The sequence below is a fragment of the Zalophus californianus genome, chromosome 1 (assembly GCF_009762305.2).
Source record: "Zalophus californianus isolate mZalCal1 chromosome 1, mZalCal1.pri.v2, whole genome shotgun sequence".
NCBI lineage: Eukaryota > Metazoa > Chordata > Mammalia > Carnivora > Otariidae > Zalophus > Zalophus californianus.
The window spans coordinates 28,566,818-28,587,464 of NC_045595.1; the positions used below are offsets into that span (position 1 = coordinate 28,566,818).

At 43.5% G+C, this 20,647-nt stretch overlaps 1 protein-coding gene across 10 annotated transcripts in view; it reads right to left on the reverse strand.

The window, feature by feature from the left end:
- Positions 1–20,647, reverse strand: part of FHIT (fragile histidine triad diadenosine triphosphatase) — a 1,457,066-nt gene that overhangs the window by 974,013 nt on the left and 462,406 nt on the right. The window lies entirely within an intron of this gene.

A 20,647-nucleotide genomic window follows, 5' to 3' on the forward strand; every position in this document is an offset into this window, starting at 1 on the left:
CCCAGAGGCTTTCAGCAGCCTGAATGAGCTGTCTTAGATCACTGCCCTTTCCATCAGTTCCAGGCACCAGGCACAGGCTCAAAGTCCTATCCGTCTCAGCAGGGCCTGCTCACCGTGACCACAAAGATGGCATTTGAATCAGTAATAGGCTGTGAGAGGCCACCTTCGTGCACGGGAAGACCTCTCCCTGAGGCTCTAGTTCAGGTGCTAGATCTATACCCTCTAGCTGTGTGATCTTGGATAAACAGGCTTGCTCAACTTTCAATCAGAGGGTGGAGTCGGATCATAAACACCTATGAAATGAAAGTATGAGTGAAGGAATGAGTGAATAAAATCCCTACAGCAGAGTCTTTCAACCTCAGCACCATTGAATTTTAGGGCCAGACAATTCTTTGTTGTGGGGGATTGTCCTACACATTGCAGGATGTGTAGTAGAGAAAAAATGTTTCCTTCTCTCTATCTAGGTTCTGTGGCTGGTCTAAGAATGGAATTGATAGAAAACAGGTTAACAGAAGAAGAAAAAAATGTTAATTACATATATACTTATGGGAGCCCCACAAAGAAACTCAAAAAGCCAGATGATTGAGGCCTATATCCAGAGCTGAGGAGAGGTATAGAGGTCTGGGGTTTCATCGTGGAGAACACAACCACAGAAGGTATGGAGAGGAGAGGTTTGGTGAACATGCAGATAAGCCTCGGGCAATAGCTCTCTTCCTGGTATGGACCCCCTATCTAATGTAAATAAATCTCCTTTACAAAACTTAACTTCTATTCTGTTTCCAGAGCTTCTCCTGTGTCTGCAGTTTCTCAAAATAGTTACATCAAAATAATCCTTATGCCAAAGCAGCATCTTTTGGCATGGTATGTATGTGAAGATGTCTCCAGCATTCCTGGCCTCTCCTGAAGAGCTAGGAGTAGCACACAGCCCCTCCCAGTTATGACAACTAAAAAGTCTCCAGACATTGCCACCTGTGGCTGGGGAACAAAATCGCTCCTGTTTGAAAATCAACTCTAATGTATCTTCCAGAATTTTAGATTCCAGGAGCTATTAATGCACCATACCACCATAGTGTACTCCCTAATCATTAGGAAAGCTTATGCTGGCCCCTTCAACAGCACTCGCTGGAAGCTCATCTCAACAAAAATTTTATTCAGCACCTATAATGGGCCAAGTAGAAGGATACATGAGAAGAGGCTGTTCTGGCATCTGAGGAACTCAGAGTCTAGGTGAAAGGTGGCACTTGGCAGTCAAAGAAACAAGGGGAATGTTCTTCTCTGGTCAAACAGAAGGGGAATGTTCACCTAACCATCTTTCTAATAAATAATAGAATATCCTTTTATGCAATTAGACAGTTGAACTGTAAAGGCAGGCAAGAAGTCAGAGCATACTTCTTTGCTGTTAAAAGATCTGTGCATATATCAGAGTTGCTGTCATTTGATAGAGTAAATTTTTGGTCATTTTGACTCCTTTTAGTTGTTTACTGCAGTTGTTTATTGGTAGGTGGGGGGCCTCAGACTGAAAGGACCATCTTAAGAGGTGGTTTAGCGTGAGCCTAAGCCATTATCGAGAGTTCTAGGATGAGACTGCCACTTATTTGCTGTGTGACCCCTGGAAACTCATTAACCCCTCCAATCCTCAAGTCCTCCTCCATGAAAAGGAGATAATCATTGCAAAGTGGTTAGCATGGCACCCACCACAAAGCCGAAACGGGGAGAACTATAGCTGTTATCATTGTTATTGATGTTGTTGCCTCTATTTTATCATAGATTGATTGTCCTTTTTTTATTGCAGTAAAATACACAGAACACAGAATTTCCTATTTTAACCATTTCTAAGTGTACAGATCAGTGGCATTAAATGCAATCACATTGCCATGCAACTATCATCACCCCTAGAACTATCCATCTCCAGAACTCCAGTCTTCTTAAACTAAAACTCCCCATTTCTCCCCTTCCCCCATGATTGTTTTTCTTTTTTTTCCTTAAAGACTTCTTTTTATTTATTTGAGAGAGAGAGAGAGTGTGCGCATGAGCAGTTGAGCGCAAGTAGGGAGTGAGGGGGGCAGGGAGGAGCAGAGGAAGACAGAGAATCTCAAGCAGGCTCTTCTGCAGAACATGGAGCCCTATGTAGGGCTTGATCCCACCACCCTGAGATCATGACCTGAGCCTAAATCAAGAGCTGGAAGCTTAACCAACTGAGCCACTCAGGTGGCCCTTTTCTAAACCAGTTGCTTATCCCACAACACACCTTCTGAGAGAATGAGGACCATCTTCTGTATGACAAAGACTCTCTCCCTGACTAAACTTTGCTCTGGCTCCTCTAATCCCTCTAGGCTTCAACCTTGGCTCTTTGTGGGGTCTCCATAGGCCAGTTGAAGCAAGAATCTTGCTAAGTTAGTTTAGAAAAAAAAAAAATTCCACTCTCAAGATCTAATCACTCTGGATATCTGACCAAATTCCTCATCACTCATCCTGGCTTACCTTCGGCAAGAATCCTGTTAGGTCAGTTTGGTAAGCCTTATCCTACCCTCTTAGGAATTTCCCTACCACAGACCCTACTCTGCTCCTTGACTATAAATCCCCACTTGTCCACACTTCCTTCAGCATTGAACCCGGTTCCGCACTGAGGTTTCTTTTCCCCTATCGCAATGGTTCCAGAATAAAATCTTTGTTTTGTTTTCTTTTTACCTCTTTCACTACTGTCAGGCCTGGCTTTTCTTTAACAACATGTAAATGGAACGTAAGGCAATTCAAGCCCTCAGTACCCTAGAAACTGAATAGAAACAGTGCTTAAAATAGCCATTCAGGGTAATGTTGATGAGTTTAGTGTCCATCAGCCACCTCCTAGGAGTTATATGTAGGTGATTCATGGCATCTTGAGGCAACGAGGAGAGGATTCAAAACATTAGCACAGTGGCTCCTGACTGTGGGGCCCTCTCATCTTATTTACCACCGTACAAAGACTCATCACACTCCCCACTTCAGCGAAGACTGGAACATCTAATCAATATTTTTCCAGAAGGAACTCCTTGGACATATTTATTTGATAGCCTGGAATTGGTGAAGAAAGACTAGTTGTTGGGTCTAAATTATCAAAGGCACCTACTTTTCCACAGAAAGTGAACAAACCTCCTTGGTCAAGAATCCACATGTTTTTACAGGAGCACTCTCAGGGAAAAGATTTCCGGTTTATAGCCGACTCCTCAAAATGGCTAAAGAGTTCTTAATTTCACCTCAAACATCTGCTTCAGCACCTACTGTGTTGTGCCAAGTTGTTTTCTAGCCACTGTCATTTCTGATCCTGTCGTAATTGAGTTTAAGGTGTTTGTAGACAGGAACCCTATCTGAGCTGTCAGCACCCTGCCTGATCATCTTCCAGCCAGTGGTCAGGCAGAAGCATGCAGCTCAGGAGGCTCTGAAGCAGGCTGCCGAGGAAACTGGCCAATGAGATGAGCATTCTGTGCTCCACGGCTGAAGCCAATTCTGCTGTATTGCCGGGGGACCTCCCAAGACCGTCTCCACTTGGACTCAGCTGATAACATGTACGGTACATCTGTCACCATCTGTCCAGGCATACTGACTTCCTAACAGTCCCCAGGCACTTCCATCTGCTGGCAGCTCTGTGACTTCTAACTGTAGAGCACGTTGCCTCAATTCCCTCCCTTCTCCCACACTTATCCATAAATTAGGACCTAGCAAAATATGATCTCCTCTGAGAAGTCTTTCCTGGAGCTGCTAAGGCAGAAGTGGGGATGGCTGACTTGAAAGGGATGGAAACAACTACTGAAATCTCCAAACTGAACCTGTACTTTATTTCAAAAGACGTGGGGGGTGATCCATGGTGTAATATATGGCAATATTTTCCAAGTCTTAATCATACATTACAGTGACCCAGGAACTTTTGGAAAAATATAGATCCTAGGGTCTTCCCTGGCTGAGATATAAGGCACAAGCTTGTGGCCCAAGAGGCTGCATTATTTAAAAGATATTCTGATGCACAAATGGTACTGGAAAGAAGAACCAGGCATTTATAGCTGCGTGCCTTCAAGCAAGTCAATTTGCTTCTCTGAGCCTCTTTTCTCATCTGTATAACTGAAAGTGAGACTCCCCATCGTACAAACTTTGGGGGAAGACTAACAGAGGGGATGAGCACAAAACCCTTAAATGATGCCTCTGTAAGTGGAGCTATGATCATGATTACTATGGATTTCCTTAAAAAGCTGCTTTCCACTTCTCAAAACCAATGGTCCAATTTGCAAAACCCTCCTCTTTTAGACAACAATTTACCAAAGAGTAAGAGGGAGTCAACCAAGATGATACTTGAAAAAAATCAAAAGGGACAGTAAGAAGTAGTTCATGTAGAAAGCAGGTCATGAGCGTGTAATTTGGTTTTTCTGAAGGCCTATATTCTTCATTCCCATTGCCCCTTTCTCCTGATTAAAAGGATTCCCCAGTAGCTGAAATCATTAACAGATGGGAGCCCATCAAATGGTAGCTATTGTAGAGAACTACCCCACCTTATCAAAATTCGTCAGGCTTTTGTGTCTCTCATAGACTAAGGCTTTAACACTTCAGTACCTGCAGCAAAGTATCTACACCACAAGAAAAATGTGTTCTGTGGCCAGCAGGCTATCTGCTATTAGAGGCCCTGGGTTAACGGTATCCTAAGCTGATGATGAGTCACCATCTTGCTTTTAGTTAGGGAAGCCAAACAAGGGCTGTAAGTACCAGTACCTAAACTCAGAGTGCCCAAATCCTAGATAAATGCCCAAATATAGACTGCTTCATATCACTTCCAGATATGAAACAATGGGACATGTTTCATATCTGGAATGGAAACATGACAGCCACAGCTAATCAAAATCCCCTGCAGGTAATTCCCCATAAAGCAATGGCAATGGGAAAGTAGGAAGAGTTTCACAGCTCAGGAGAGAGGAGAGAAAAAATGCTGTGCAGAAGTAAAAGAAGGATGCCCTCCTACCATATCCACCTTTTCAAATGGCTGCCCTTCAGGCTAAGCATGAAGACAGTCCACCAGAACACCAGGCTTGGGGGGTCGTCTTTGGAAGGGCAGACTGGCTCCCTCTGGCCAGCCCCAGCAGAGCAGAGTTGGAGGCAGGGTAGTAGCAGGGTTATAAATACTGGCTTTGGAGACAGTGCAGCCTGGAGCAGAATCCACTCATTAGCTGAGCAACTGGCTTGTTCACCTCTTTCAGGCTCTGGACTTCTGTCTCTATTTGGAATAAGAAGATATGTAGCTTCTAAGGTCATGGTGCAGATTAAATTTTATGGAAGTCCTTCACACATGTTCAATTAAAAAGTTAATACTATTATTATTGTTGTATTTTATTATTCTTATGAATATCAAGGGAATATCAGCAAGTATGAGTGTCCTATGGATGTCAATCAAGAGATAATGAGCTTGCATCGGGCTAGGCCCTGGGGATACAGGTCACGCAAATAGCATAGATACAATCTGCACCTTTATGAAGTTCATGGTCTAGCTTAAAGGTACAAAAGTGTGTGTGTGTGTTTGGCCTGCACATTTTTTATAAGCAAAATAAAACATGTAGCAAAATACTAAATTGGGTGACTTCACACAAAAGTCCAGATTTCCGGCTTCTTTCTGAAAACATCAGAAAAATGGGGAGGACATGAGATCTCTCTCCACAGGCCAACGTGCTCCTCCAGAGCCCTCCCAAGTCTCAAAAGAATGGCCCACTGGCTTCCTTATTAAGAGAAAACTCCCTCCAGCTACACATAATGAAGGCCCAGGGGCAATTACGAGCAACAAGCTGAGGACTCAGATCAGGAGAACCAGAACAGAAGCAAGGAAGGAGGAAGGAGACTTGGCACTCACTCTCTGTCACGGGCCTTATTTGTCTTCAGCTCAGCTCGCTTTGTTTGGCTGGACATGGAAAACCCTAGAGGGGAATTCTGCTTCCAACTTGCTCTTTGCACAGCTAATTATTTGGGGCTCCCAGAAGGCTGGAGAGAACAATGACTTCCCCAGCCATTGCAGTTGGACTGGCTTAGTTACTTTTCTTCACCCCAGAGGTCAGAACCCATAGAAGGGGAGCTATTTGTTCTGGTCTTAAACCAAATCTGCCCAGAGACGTGGACACATGTTCTGACCTGAGACCAGGAAAGCTACTCTTTCAATGCCTGGCAAAATTCTCCTCTCCTGCCTTCCCTGGCAGCCTCCAGACTCAAAACATGCATTTTCCTTGTTGAGACCATTTACTTCTCTCCCTTGGATAAAGGAGGTAATATTCAGGAAAAAACAAAACAACACCCCATGCTATGCCCAAGAGTTGCATCCCTCTGCCCAAGTGAATTATTTCCATTTCCTGGGCACATAGGATCAAGACAAGGGGGCGAATTAACTGGGATGGGTCAGTGAAACAACCAAAACTCATTTGTACACAACTTGTTAAAAGCATCCACAACTTCATTTTAATAGGGAATGCATGACAATCTCTGAAAAACAAGGAAACAGGAGAGAAAAATATATGTTCTATAGCTGTAAACCCGATAACAATAGAAAAACCTCCCAGGAGCCCCAGAGAGACTGTTCTTATGTCCACCCAAAACTAGTATCATCAATGGCGTCCCACATTTTAAACAGAAAGAAATGGAAGCAGTTGGCCACTATAGGCTGCTTCTAGCTTTCCTGCATCTGAGTACATTTTAACTCTTGGCTGTTACAGTGGAGATGCATCTGAATTTCTTGTCAACTAGATGCATTCCTCAAAGACAAGGTAAAGCCCATGATCTGATGAAACCTATACTCGAGTCCATTAATTCATCCAGTCATGCAATACACATTACTGAGCACTTCCTAAGAATGAGGCATCATGCTAGGTGATGGTGATACCAAGGTGAGTCAGAACAAAGATGGGCCCTTCCCTCAAAGAACCCCAGGGGAGGCAAATCTTAATCAAAGACCTCACAAATATAACTGACCTCTGAAAGGTGTATAAGGAGAGGTAGTTAGTGCCAGAGGATCTATAACAAAGAAATAGTTCAGCTAGGGAGAAGAGAGGCAGAGAAAGTATCTCAGAAGTAAAAACATTGAGCTGATATTTCTAGGCTGTAGGAACAAGATGTGCAAAAGCCCTGTAGGAGACTGAGCAGAATGAACATAGGGACTAAGTCAAGGCCAGTGTGATTGGAATGAAGAATCCAAGGGACTGAGTGATAAGGACAGAGTGTTAGTGGAGACCATGCAAGGCCTTTTGAACCACTTCAAGGATTTTGAGCAATGGGAAGCCGTTTAGAGGTGTTCAAGCAGGGAGTAGTGGTAGTAGTTGATGCGATCATATTTATGCTTTGAAAAAAATAGATTTGGGTAGAGGGCACGCAGAATGGGTCAAGGGTAGGCCAGTTAGTCCAGCTCTGTTAGACTACGGAAGTTTTGGTGAGATAGCAATTTTGTCTTGGATGGTATGGTACCAGACTTGATGGAGTGAAGTTGAGCCATTTTAACAAGATCTGCTGAGGGATCAACCCAATGTGCCAGAGGCATCTCAATGGCCCAAGACCGGACCTAACTGTAATCTCTGGTTCTGTGAAGCTGAGTAAAGACATTCAGAAAGACCAAACCAAACAGAACCTGAGCATGTCTATGTTCCCATGTCCCCTGTAGCAGGGTACCACTCTGCACTCAGAGTCATCATAGCTCTCTATTTGAATTTACAAAATCTGAGAAAGACTCCACAGGAAAACCAATTAAATAGGCAGGGAAGAAAATGCTCACCATTGAGCACTGAATAGAAAGATGATAGATAACAAGTAGTTTCAGTGGAAGTGGGTAAAATGTTGAATTTCCATTCTAGTGTCATTCGCACGGCTCCTGATTTAAAAAAAAATATTTTGATTAATCAAAACTATGGGTCAATCAACTGTTCCATAATGACAGCTCCTGTGGTCATAAATCTCTGCTATTGCCTGCAGCTGACGTGGTTTCAGTCCACGGGACAGTAAACAGCAAAAGACAAATGTTTCTCTTCATTTCCCCCAAAGGGAGTTAAGCAATGAGTAATAAAAGGATATAAATTATTCACAGTGCTCTCTAGAAGTTTATGATTCAAGGTTTGGGAGAAATAATGAAAGGGTGGGGAAGAGACAGAAAACAGAATCCTGAATGAACAAATTTCTTTTTTAAAATGAAAAGGTGAGTTTCTGAGGTAGGCTCAACTCACCACATGCAGGGCTCTGGGAGTGGCCACAGTGGCCCCTGGTTCTTCCACAGAATGGCTTTTTCATTTCTCACAGGTATTTGGACAATCATTCTTAACCTATGGTCACCTGAGGAGAGCCCTGTTTCTGCCAGTTTCTCTAGACTTCTGTAGAAGTGGAGAGGGGAGTTGGGGAGAGGTTAAGTCCAACCAGCACCACAGAGTCTGAGGGAACATGAAAAGGGGAAGAGGAAGGACAAAGCGGCTCAGCTGCTGGAGGAGAGAATGTTTTCTGGTTTGGTTTTACTTTTAAGAAAGAAGAGACATCAGTGTAATGAAAGATAGGGAAGTGCATAGAAGCAGAAGTTCGTTTGTTTGTTTATAAATGTGGCCTGAAGTCTTATATTTCTTAGAAACTATGAAAGAGAGCAATTTTGAATCTCTGTTCTCTTGTCGAATGGGTTTCCTTGACCGTAAACGCTCTGAGACTAAATCACGTGCATCTACTCGTCAGGCCAGAAACATATCCGCTGAACCTACCAGATGCAGGCGCTGTACCAGGTATTCAGGTAGAAGGGACTGAAAAACTCCTCATGATCTAGCTTTGCTTACCTGCCTGGTTTTATCTCCTGCTAGCTCTCCTTCAAAACCAAGATCACATGTTGTTCAGGCAGTTCACCAAAGACCCCATTCTGCTTCCCCTTTGTGTCTGTAAACACGTTGCTTTCTGCACTGAATGCTCTCCCTCACTCATTCTGTAGCACTGCCCTCCCCAGCTGCTCCTGGCTAATTCCTACCACCCTTCCTCAGCTCAGATGTTACCTCCTCAGAACACCATCCTGGATTCTGAGCTGAGTCAGGTGCCCCAGCTCCAGGTTCTCCCTGGGCTTATCTCAACCACCTGGAGGTAGCACTGATGATAATTGATGGCGTGCAAGCTTTTTGATGGCAGGGATTAAGTCTTTGTCATTTTTGTCTCCCCTGCTTCTAGCTCACCATGAGATACATACAAAGTGCCCAACCAATCTCCGGTGAATGAATAAAGAAATACTATACTCAATGCCCAACCCGAAGGAACTTTCAGTACAGTTAGCGAAGCCACAACCATTTGAAGTAGAACACAGCACAAGGCAATATAAAACTAGTGCCTCGAGAGTACGAAAATCGGCATTCAGAGAAAACGGATGACTTCAGTCGGGGATGATAAGAGCTACAGCAGCAATTACAACCCCATGAGTGTCTGTGTCACGGGCGCTGTGTTAGTCGTTGTCATCATCAGTCCTGCGGCATGATCACTGTATCCGCATTGACAAATAAGGAACCCAAGTGCAGAGAGGCTAAGTGATTTTTCAAGGTCACATAGCTGGTAGCCAGCAAAAACCAGGATTTGAATTCTGAATACAAGATTTCAAAACTCTGAGAATGGGAAGGTGGGTATCCCACCTACGAAAACATAGACAAATACACAAAGGCACTTCGGTGCAACCCGTGGGCTGGGGACTAAAATTTTTTTGGAAAGATGAAGCTGACAGAATGTAGGGACGCTGGAGACCCTAATGCTGGGAAGTGAGCTGTGACTTCATTGCAGGGACCCTGCGTGTCAGGCTGGGGAGCTGCTGGTGGCGTTACAGTAGAGGAAACATGATCGGAGGGGAACCTTTGAGACAATAAGGGTGGGCATAGACTGGATCGGGAAGACAAGAGACGGAAACCAACTCAATGTGCGACTTTCTAACACGAAAGGCACTGATTTCTTGGAGTAGAAATGAGAGATGCAAGCAAACTGAGAGAAGAAACCAACAGTCCTTGACAGCTGAGTTTCTGTGGGTCTGAAAGAGAAAGCAACAAAAAGTGATTTAAGAATATTAAGCCAAGGGGTGCGTGGGTGGCTCAGTCATTAAGCATCTGCCTTCAGCTCAGGTCATGATCCCGGGGTCCTGGGATCGAGCCCCGCATCGGGCTCCCTGCTCAGCGGGAAGCCTGCTTCTCCCACTCCCCCTACTTGTGTTCCCTCTCTCGCTGTCTCTCTCTCTGTGTCAAATAAATAAAATCTTAAAAAAAAAAAAAAGAATATTAAGCCAAGATACAGGGACACTAATGACAAAGCCAGCCAGGAGAAGGTACTGGTTTGAGGAGAAAATTTTTAAACGTGCTAAATAAGGGGCACCTGGGTGGCTCAGTTGGTTAAGCATCCGACTCTTGGTTTTGGTTCAGGTGGTGATCTTCAGGGTCATGATCTCAGGGTTATGATCTCGGAGTCGTGAGATTGAGCCCTGCATCCAGCTCCACTAAGCACAGAGTCTGCTTGGGTTTCTGTCTCTCCCTTTGTCCCTCCCCTCCTCTCTCTCTCTCTCTAAAATAAATAAATCTAAAAAAATTTTTTAAAAAACATGCTAAATAAGACACTACAGGGAAGAATCTCTTAAGAAACAGCTAGAAATGTGGGCCCAGGGAACCAGAGAGCAATGAGTGCAAGATATGGAACTTGGGAGTTATTTGCCTCCAAGTGCAAACAGAGCCACAGGAAAAGTAGCCGGCTTTCCCATCGAGGGCTGAAGAACAGAGGAAGAGCGTTGGAAGGTAATGCAACAAATCTCAGTTAACAATCACATTTAGATGGCAGGAATCTGCAGATGAACAAGTAAAAGGTACAAAAGAATTAAAGACTAAATGCTCAATATGAACCAGACACAATGCCAGGAATTCTTTACATGTTATTCCATGAGGTAGTTACTATCTTATTTTATAAAAACAGGGGCTGAGAAGTAATATGTCTTGCCCAAGTCCATACAGCTAGCAAGAGACAGAGGTGGGATCATAATAATGTTTGTCAGACTCAGGGAGCATCTCATTCATGCCATGCTGCCTCCCTGAACAAGGGCTATGGTAAGGAGGCCAGTGGAGGGAAAGAATTTTCTGGAATGAAGAGTTTGAACTCAGTCAAAGACAATGAGGACTGAGAAGAAGCCACTAAATTTGGGGCATCATCGCTCAGAGACAGTTGTAGTATAAGGCCTAAAATTAAGGACCACTATTTTGTGCTGCCTCGACATCTGGGGGAAACTGAGGTAGCCCTGAATGGCCTAACTACAGGGTCTTCTTCCCACTTCACTCCTGGTGACAGAGTCCCCCAGCCAAGCGACTGTCCCTGACAAGCTTCTGGTGTCCACATGCTACACGAGAATCCCATAAATCCAGAATGTACAGAAAGCTGTTGCAAGCAAAATAAGAAAATGCAAAAGCCTAACAAAAAACAGGCAAAAATATGAATACATAATTCACAAAAAAGTAAATAGAAATGGTCAATGGGAAAATGTTTAATCTCATTATTAACCAAAGAAATTTAAGCAGAAATCACAATGAACCATTTTTCTGTACCTTTCAGGCTGGCACCTTTAGATGTACAATACTCAGAGTTGGTGATGTTTCCATCCCGAAAGGAATGGAAGCAAGTTTCATAAAATTTTTAATGTTATATTTTATATAAAAATGTCATTTCTAGGATTATATATCAAGAGAACAACTTGTCAAGTCCATAAAGTTGTGTGTATGAGGACATTTATTCCATTGTTCTTTATACTACTGAAAAATCAGAAATAATCTTAACGTCCATCAACAGGGGATTGGCTAAATAAATGTGGTATACCTATAAAATGGAATACAGTGCAGCCTTTTAAAATGATGATGTCGATGCACATTTATCAACCTAGAAAGATATTAGGTCAAAAAAAGAAAAACAAAAACAAAACTAGTTTACAGAATTACATGTGGAATAGCATACATATTACATAAAAGTGAATATGTTTCTATATTCATGCATAGGGAGACATTTGGAAAGAAATTTACAAAATGTAAATACCTCTGACTATTTAAATTTCAGGTGAGTCCAACGCTTTTCTTTAGTTTATCCTAAAGACATATCAATAATCAAGGAGGGGGAAAAGCCTTTCTCACTCTGGGGGGAAAAATGCATTAGGCAATGAATATTTCCCTTCAGAAAAGAAAAAGTATACTTCGGGAAGAAATCACACAAATTATACACCATGTTTTGATTTTGTACTTACCCCAACAGATAAACGTGAACTCCCAGAAGGGAATCAGCCATGTACTGGATTTCTCATCGGAAGTACGTTAAACTGAGGCCTTTGTGCCCTTAGAGGAGGCTGTGCATGAAGAATGAAAAGCAGAAGGAGCCTGGGTTCAGAAGGGGCTTCCCAGCCTTTCTCTGATGGAAAAGGACACCTCAGTGGTAACCTATGAGATCCCACTCCAGGTTCTCAACAAGGGTTACTTTTTTGCCTTTGACCTTGCAAACTCTTCAGACCCACAGCTCTGGATAAATTCCACTCTTGGAGCTTTCACCACCTGACAGCCACTGTTTCAAAATCCCCCCATTTGTGCCTGTTGGTGGTTAGAAAGCTTGTGGAGGGCATGCATGACCTATAAAACATGTTTCTCAAAGCTTCCCTCTGAGAAATCAGTTACTGAGTTATCTCCCAATTCTGTCACCCAGAGGAGGGCAAAAGATGACACAACAGAGCCCGCAGAGAGTTTAATTCGGAAAGACAGACACTTAATTTAGTTATTTGGAAAAATTACAAACCCTCCTATGTCACTTTAAAAATGTCAAAATAGAGATCTCCGCGTATCCTGTTAGGCTTCTGTCATGCTCCCAATAATATTATTTGTGACAGCTGTAAGAGAAGCAATATCCATTGGCCTTCTAGCTCTTTAAGAATGTACAAATTAATCCATCTGGAAGGAGTTGTGTTCTTGACCCCGGGGTTCTTTTTATTAGAACAAATTCAGACACAAACTCTGGGATAGTTCTGGAATATTATATGAGGGTGAATTACAGGCAGTCTCACAACCTAGCATTGTCCTTTAACAAGTTTTTATGAGGCAGAGCCAAAGGCTGGCAAAACTCTCTCTTTCACCGAAGAGGAAATCTAGGCTAAAAAGGAAAATAAGAAGTTTATGAACTATTAAAAAAAATAAAGCCTCAGAGTTAGGGAGTTATGGATTAAGTTCCGATCCATTAATTCCTTTATTCCCTGACAGAGCTGGCTGAAGACGTGCGGCCCTCTGGTGGGGGACAGAAACACTCCCAAGCAGAAGGCACAGAAAAAAGGAGAGAATGGCTGGCGGGGGCAGGGAAAGGGGGGGCAGATCCATTCGTTCAGATGTTAATTTATACAGGAATCCAGAATTCAATAATCTCACATCCCCCAGGTTAGGGAAAGATCCGCTCCCCAATTTCATTTGGGAGTTCTATTACATTAAGCAATATTCTGTTTGGACAGACATGCCATTCTTCTCTTGAAGGAAATTAATTTCTTGATTCTTCCAGCTAATATAATCCCAATTCAGTGCTTCAAGTTTTCTCAGGGCACCACTAAATGAAATAAAGTTCTAAAGTACCTCTTGTGGGACCTCACAAGCTACAGATGGAAATAATGGAGGAGAGGCGAGTTAAAAGCAGGCAAGGCAGGGGAAATCAAGTGTTGACCTGCCCCTCACAAGCCACACTGGTGATTTGTTAAGAGTGTTCTATGTTCCTAACTCTTCCCTGAGTAGTGCTTTTTTACGATTTCCATAGGAAATTTATTTTTCAGAATGGAAGGCCTCTGAACAGGGTAAATGAAAGATTATAAGGAAAAGAAAGACAGTGATTTCCAGTTGTTTAAAAGGCAACTCAAGTCTTTACCAGCAAAAGGAAAAGGTCAGGATCAATAAAAGGGGCTTTCCTTTGGAAGGAGATCTGTTTTCAATTTTACACAGATAAATCCTTATGATGGGCCTTCTGAAGACCAAGGAAACAGTCAACTATACAAGGGATCTGGCCTTGCCAGAAAAATAAAACATCTCCATTTGAAATTCCCCAACAATATCAAAACAAAACATGACAAACCCTACTCACTCTGCCCCCTCCTCAGTCCTCTGCCTGAAGGGCAAAGGTTAGTTACACTGAAAAATAGGGACAAGTCTTCAAATGTAAATATGTCACGACTCATAGATGTAATTTTATCCCCAAAGTAGCTTTTTGGAGGCATCATCTTAAGGGTGATGTTAGCCAGGAAAATCCTAAGCATAAGGAAAGGTTGGTCTGGGAATAGAGCAAGATACTGAGTATCACTGATGACAGAACTCCTTCCCTTGAAGGCATCTTGGTCAAACTCACCATCTCTTACTCTTTTTCTAGGCCCTCTTGCTTTTGTAGAGAAAGTACTGGCTCAGGGCGCCTGGGTGGTGCAGCTGGTTAAGTGTCTGCCTTCCGCTCAGGTCATGATCCCAGGGTCGTGGCATTGAGTCCCACATCGGGCTCCCTGCTCAGCAGGGAGCCTTGCTTCTCCCTTTCCTGCTCCCCGTGCTTATGTTCTCGCTCTCTCTCTCTGTGTCAAATAAATAAATAAATAATCTTGAAGGAAAAAAAGAAAGTACTGGCTCAACTACTATCTTTTGGGAGATATACAATGAATGGCACTTTTTAGCCTTATTTTCTCAGACAAATCTAATGCTTGCTGTAGTGGTACAGGTGTTCTGAACACAGATGTTCTACACACACATACATACACACACACACACACACACACATATACCCCTCACTACATACACACACACAATTTTAATTGGTGAATTCATAAGACTGACAGTCACCCGTTATTGCAACCTTAGCTATGCCCAATTCCTGGCTCTTAGCTAGCTATACCTTCTCCCTTTTCTTTCTTCTCAAGAAGGCATATCAGATTGCAAGGCTGCAAGGAAGGAAGAATTTTAACCTTAGATCTGCTTTCATTAAAAAAAAAAAAGTAAGTCATCTTCCTCCTTAAGCAATTTAAATATTATTAGAGAAAAACTACTGGGAGTAAATCTCACAAACCATCACACCCACTGGTGGCATTCAGCATCAAAGTTAGTTTCTTGCCTGGAATGACCCCCTCCCACACACGCACGCTTCTTCAGCTATACAAATCCTACCGGTATCTCAAGGTCCGTCTACCCTGTAGATGAAAATCCTTCAACCTCCCTCCCCTCCCTGGACTCCACCAGAGTTCACAAACTGGAGTCTTCCAGAAGATGGAGGCATTATGTGCCTCCTTTGTGCGCACTCCTTTGTGCAAAGGAAGCCACGTTTCAGACGTAAGCCTTCCATGCTGAGCCAAGGAGACATGGCCACCAGAAGGCGAAGCCTTGCCTGAAGGAGTAGCAACCAGTCAGCCCCAGCCTGCTGCTGCCATATGGGAATGCAGGCCCACTGCCAGTCCATCTTCTGGTGTCTTAACAGAAGCCAAATATCTGCATTTTATGTGAAATATCCCAGTTTTAAATGTGGGCTCAATTAAGAAAGTTAAGACGACAGCAACTGTGTGACCTGCATTAGACCCATGAAACCACGAATTTGTATCCTCCAGTTGCTACTGAACATGTGAAGCTTAAGGGTCCATGACACACGTGTAAATGGGTGTGGTGTATATGTGTGTCTCACATCACCAGTTAGATCAGTATGTCTCAGAAAGACTCAGATAAATGTGTGGCACATATAACTTGAAAATAAAACAGGTCTTTGCCTACCAATCTTCAACTTCGGCTTATTTTAACTTTCAAATAATGTATAAGAAGGACCTAAGGTATTGATATTTAGAAAATATGGACACTGGTCAGGGTGCCCGGGTGGCTCAGTCGGTTGTCTGACTCTTGGCTTTGGCTCAGGTTGTGATCTCAGGATCCCCCACTGGGCTCCCTGCTCAGTGGGGAGTCAGCTTGAGATTCTCTCTCTCCCTATGACCCTCCCACTCATGCTGTCTCTCTCTCTCAAGTAAATGAATAAATCTTAAAAAAAAAAAAAAAAAAAGGACATCGGTCAAAAGAGTTAAGGAGCACTGAGCCTGACAATAAGGCCCGGGAGGGCAGGGAGCATACCCTTATCTATTTTATTCAGCATATATCAAGAGTACAAGCTAAATATATAGGTTTGAGTGGAACTGATGTGAATCTCTTAAGGAAGCAGACTCCAGACAATTATTTCATGTTTTAGCAATTTAATTTTGCCAGATTGCACCTATAGTACCAATGAATTTCCAAACTGCCAATAAAATATCCCATTCTTTGGTCAGATCTTAGCAAGAGCTGCCTGCACCGAAATATTTTTTACTTTACAATCTTAATAGTTCTAAATCCATCGAAAGCAGTAAAGAAAAAGTGCCTGGCACAGAAAACGCTTTCAAAGCATATTAGTTAAACTTAACTAAAAAGAAATAAACAAAAGATAAAACTTCCAGGCATCTTGTCTCTCTGTTGAGAAGCAAGAGCGCCCTGTGGCTTGCACTTCTTTTCTCAAAAGCGTACCCATACCTTTTTGTCAGATAAACTTATTTGGTTTTCCTTGTGTAATGGGGTGAGTATTGTACAAGGTTTCAATGCCTTTTTTTTCCAACTCAAATTGTCCCTCAGAGGCTCAAAGTACTAACAAAGTGCTTCGCTGCATGAAAGTGCTGTCTACATTTGTCTGGCAAATATGATGCCGGCTGAAAAGCCTGATAGGTGTGTCATTTGTCACAGGCACAACCGCACTCCAGGCTGCTTCCACCAGAGAGCAAATTCAACTTTATAAAGAGAAGCGTGGACAGGAAAGCCTTCCAGCAGAATTCCCAATAACCAGACTACGGGCATGAGATCCAAAGACTAATAAAATGGACTGCGGAGAAGCTACTGAGGAAGCAGCACCCTAAGGAGAGAAGGGGGAGACTGAGCCTGCTTTTTGTATTGAAGGGCAAGTGATGGGCACAGAAAAGAGGAGGATCTCTATCACCTGTAACTCCGTAACAGCTCTAGGGATTAGGCTACAGACATGGAAACAGGCTCAGAAAGGTCTACAGTCTTGCCCAGCTAGTGACTGGCTTAAATGAAGTTTGGCCAGGTCTTTCGAGCTCTAAAGCTCAAGCTTAGTCAATAACTAATGCCACCTTCCAATAAATCACCTAGATGGTCAATGCCGGTAATTAGCTATGCTGTGCAGCTACAGATTAGGGAGGGGGTGTTGTTCATTTTTTTAGCTTAATTTTGTTAAAGACATAGCACACCAACCATAGAAAACAACCTGCTAAGCCATAGCAAACCAGCCCTGTTGCTAATAAGGGTATTTTATTCAAATATATATTAAGCACTTACCAATATGTTTGAGATCCTGCAGCTACTAGAGAGATGGAAATTCAAATGCATTCAAGAGAAGCTTAGAGGTAACCCCCTTTTTTTTATTACTGCAGAAATGGATTGTTCACTCAATCACCAAATATTTATTGAGAAACCACCCAGGCCAGAAATAGTTTTGAACTCTGAGGGTGACACAGTAAACAAGACAGAGAAGGCTCATGCTTAAATGAAACTTGCTTTCCTTTGTTTAGAGACAGACTCAACGAAGCAAAGGAGGGAGAGAGGGAGGGGCCATTTACAATTTTTGATAGCTGTTGTGAAGCAAATATTGGGGTGCCTGATAAAGAATAAACAAAAGACATCCTTTATATGGGGAGTGGGGGCTCCCTGAGGTGTTGATGTTTAAAGGATAAGATGTAACTCATGACAAGGAGTCAATGGTGTAAGGGGATAAGGAAAGGGTGTTCCAGGCAGAGGGTCCAGTGAGGATAATGAGTTTCATTTACGCCAAGAAGGGTTAGCCCGCACTGCGAGTGGGTAGAGCAAGCCAAGATGGCGGTGTATAGTATAATTTGAGGGGAGGGGGGTAAGAGCAATTCAGTCCCTCTTGTACACTACTAGAGTGGGTCTGGATTTTATTCCAAGCTCAGTGAAAGCTGTCAAGTGACTGGGTCTTAAACAGGGGTCCAACACACACAGATTGAGGGTTTTACTTCATCTGTTGTGTGAAGAATGGACAAGAAGACTAGTGGGGAAATGGGAGACCAGGCTGCAGCTGGGAGACAGTACCTGGATGTCCTACTAGATGCCCGCCATTTGCTCTCCCAATCTACCCTCCACCCTTTCCTATCCTGTTGTCTCCCTCAGAGGCTGGCTTCTGTAGGTTGCAGCCAAGACTTCCCTTGGCTTCTGACTTCCAGTTGCATTTGGCCAATGGAAATTCCCAGCTGGAGATTAGAGGAAGGGAGATGAGGGAGTTGGTATCTTTATTCCCTCAGCATCTCCCCGGGGCGTATCACAGGCCCGCTGTATCCCTCAACCACAGACTGCTGATCGGTCAAATGGCCTCTGCCAGGTGGCCTGTCCCACAGCACCCCCTCCGGATTCTAGTACCCTTCCCTTCCCAGGCACCGTCCCTCTCCTCTCCTCTCCACACCTTGGGTGGTACCAGAAAAGGCTGCTACTAGCCTCAGGGCACTGCACTCAGGGCCTTGTGCTTTGAAAATGGTACCTTTATTAAACTCTAGTCAAATTACCCTATTTGTATACGCCATCTGTTTCCTGCTGGGTTCCTTACTGACACAGGAAGAGAGAGGCAAGATTTGATTTTGAAAGTTCAGTTACTGTGATCCTTGACTAATATTCTGTTCTGCTGATGCTCTGTGTATGTGATGTAAGGGTCGCAAACCCAAAAGGGTTACCAAGAAATCATGCACTTCTTTGCTTCTTTAGAGGAACCAACACCATAACCTGACCAAAGAAATAAAATGTCAAAATCATGGGTGTTAGGGTTCAGAAAACAAAATAAGAATTCATCATCACCAATATTTAATTTCAGGCCAGTTACCAAGAGCTCTTGCTTAAATATTTAGATTTGTAGTTCTCATTCAATTTTTCACTTATTTAATCAATGTTTATTAAGTGCTACTACTTGCAAGGCATTATTTTAGGCACTTGGGGGCACAGCAAAGACCAAATCAAAATACCTACCCCCTTGAAGCTTATACCTTAGAGGAGAGTCAGAAAATAAACAAGTCAACAATATCTGAGATGCTCGTAAAAAATAGTTACAGAGGATAGAGGGTGGGAGGTTTCCATAAGAGAGAATATTACTTTTCCTCAAAGGTAATATTTGAGCAGACACCAGAAGGATGGATGAAGTGAGCAATGACCACACCTAGGGGACGCATGACCCAGGAGAGGAAACTACAAGAGGCTGAGGCAAGAAATGCCGGACACTTCTGAGTCACAGTGAAAAGGCCCGTGTGCCTGGAGCAGATGAGGTAAGGACAGCTGGTAGCCTATGCAGTTGGAGAGACAGGCGAGACAAGGCTAGCAGCCCCTTTGAGAATTTTGACTGCTATTTTTGAAGCCAAGAAACCATTAGGATTTTGAGCAGAGTGGTGACAGGAATAGACGTAGTCATAGGAGGATCCTTCTAGCTGCTACATTTTGTAAATAAGGTGGCAAAGATTGGCAAAAAACACTTAGACAAAAGTCTTGGGCAGAGATGCTAGTGGCTTGGACCAGGGCTGTAGCATTTATGTTTGATGAGCCTTTAGGTATCCAAGCTGAGCTGAGTAGGCATTCGATGCACACTCCAAGTGTGAAGTTGAGGTGAGAGGCCTGAGCTAGAGACAGAGATTTGGAAAACATCAGGAAACAGCCAGGAGCCTGAAGGAGACCATCTGGGGAGTGAAGAGTGGGAGAAGAGACAAGTTCGAAGGACAGAACCCTGAGGCATTATAGGCAGACAGGTCAGAAAGATGAAAGCAGCCAACAAAGGACACTGAAAAGGACTGGCCAGTAGGGTAGCAGGAAAAACCAGGAGAGTGTGGTGTCCCAAAGCCAACTGAAAGAAAGCATGTCAAGAAGGAGGAAGTGATGCTGTTGATGGATCAAGTGAGAAAAGAACAGGGAATAGAACAAAGGGTTTGGCCAAGAAGGGGCCTCTGGTGACCCCTCCGTGCTTTGAGAAGTAATGGAGTTGAAAGTCTGATGGAAAGAACATCTATAGACAATTCTGATGTTCTACATTGTCGATGGGGAGCAGAGAAATGCTTGGTAGCCAGGAACTAAGCAGGTTTTCTTCTATCTTTTTTATTCAGTGTGGAGACATGAGAGCATCTTTGAATGCTGCTGGGAATTATCTGGTCGGGAGAGGAACCCAAAGGATGCAGATGAGAACAGATCATTGCAGGAGTGAGAAGGGGTGGGGGTGAGGGTGGGGAAGATCCAGGGCCCCTCTGAAGGCCTTGGGGGGGAGTGGAGCAGTTCGTCCCGTGTAAGGAAGCACAGGGTCTGGTTGCAGATAGGCTGGGAAGAACATGTGGGGGTTTCATCCTGACGGAGCTTTTCTCAGGAAAACACAAGGTAAGGTCATCCCTACACAGTAGAGAAGCAGGGAGGAGCCACTGAAGGTCTGAGAAGAGAGTGTGAAATAGTCATCCAGGGCAAGGGGGTGGAGTAGGGATAAGTAGCAACCTGCCTTCTATGTGAATCCATAAATCTCATTAGTATTAATTTCAGGTAGAGAAAAAACTAAGCTACTTGTGTGAGGAAAATACAGAAGATATGGCAATCCGAAGCTAGGAGAA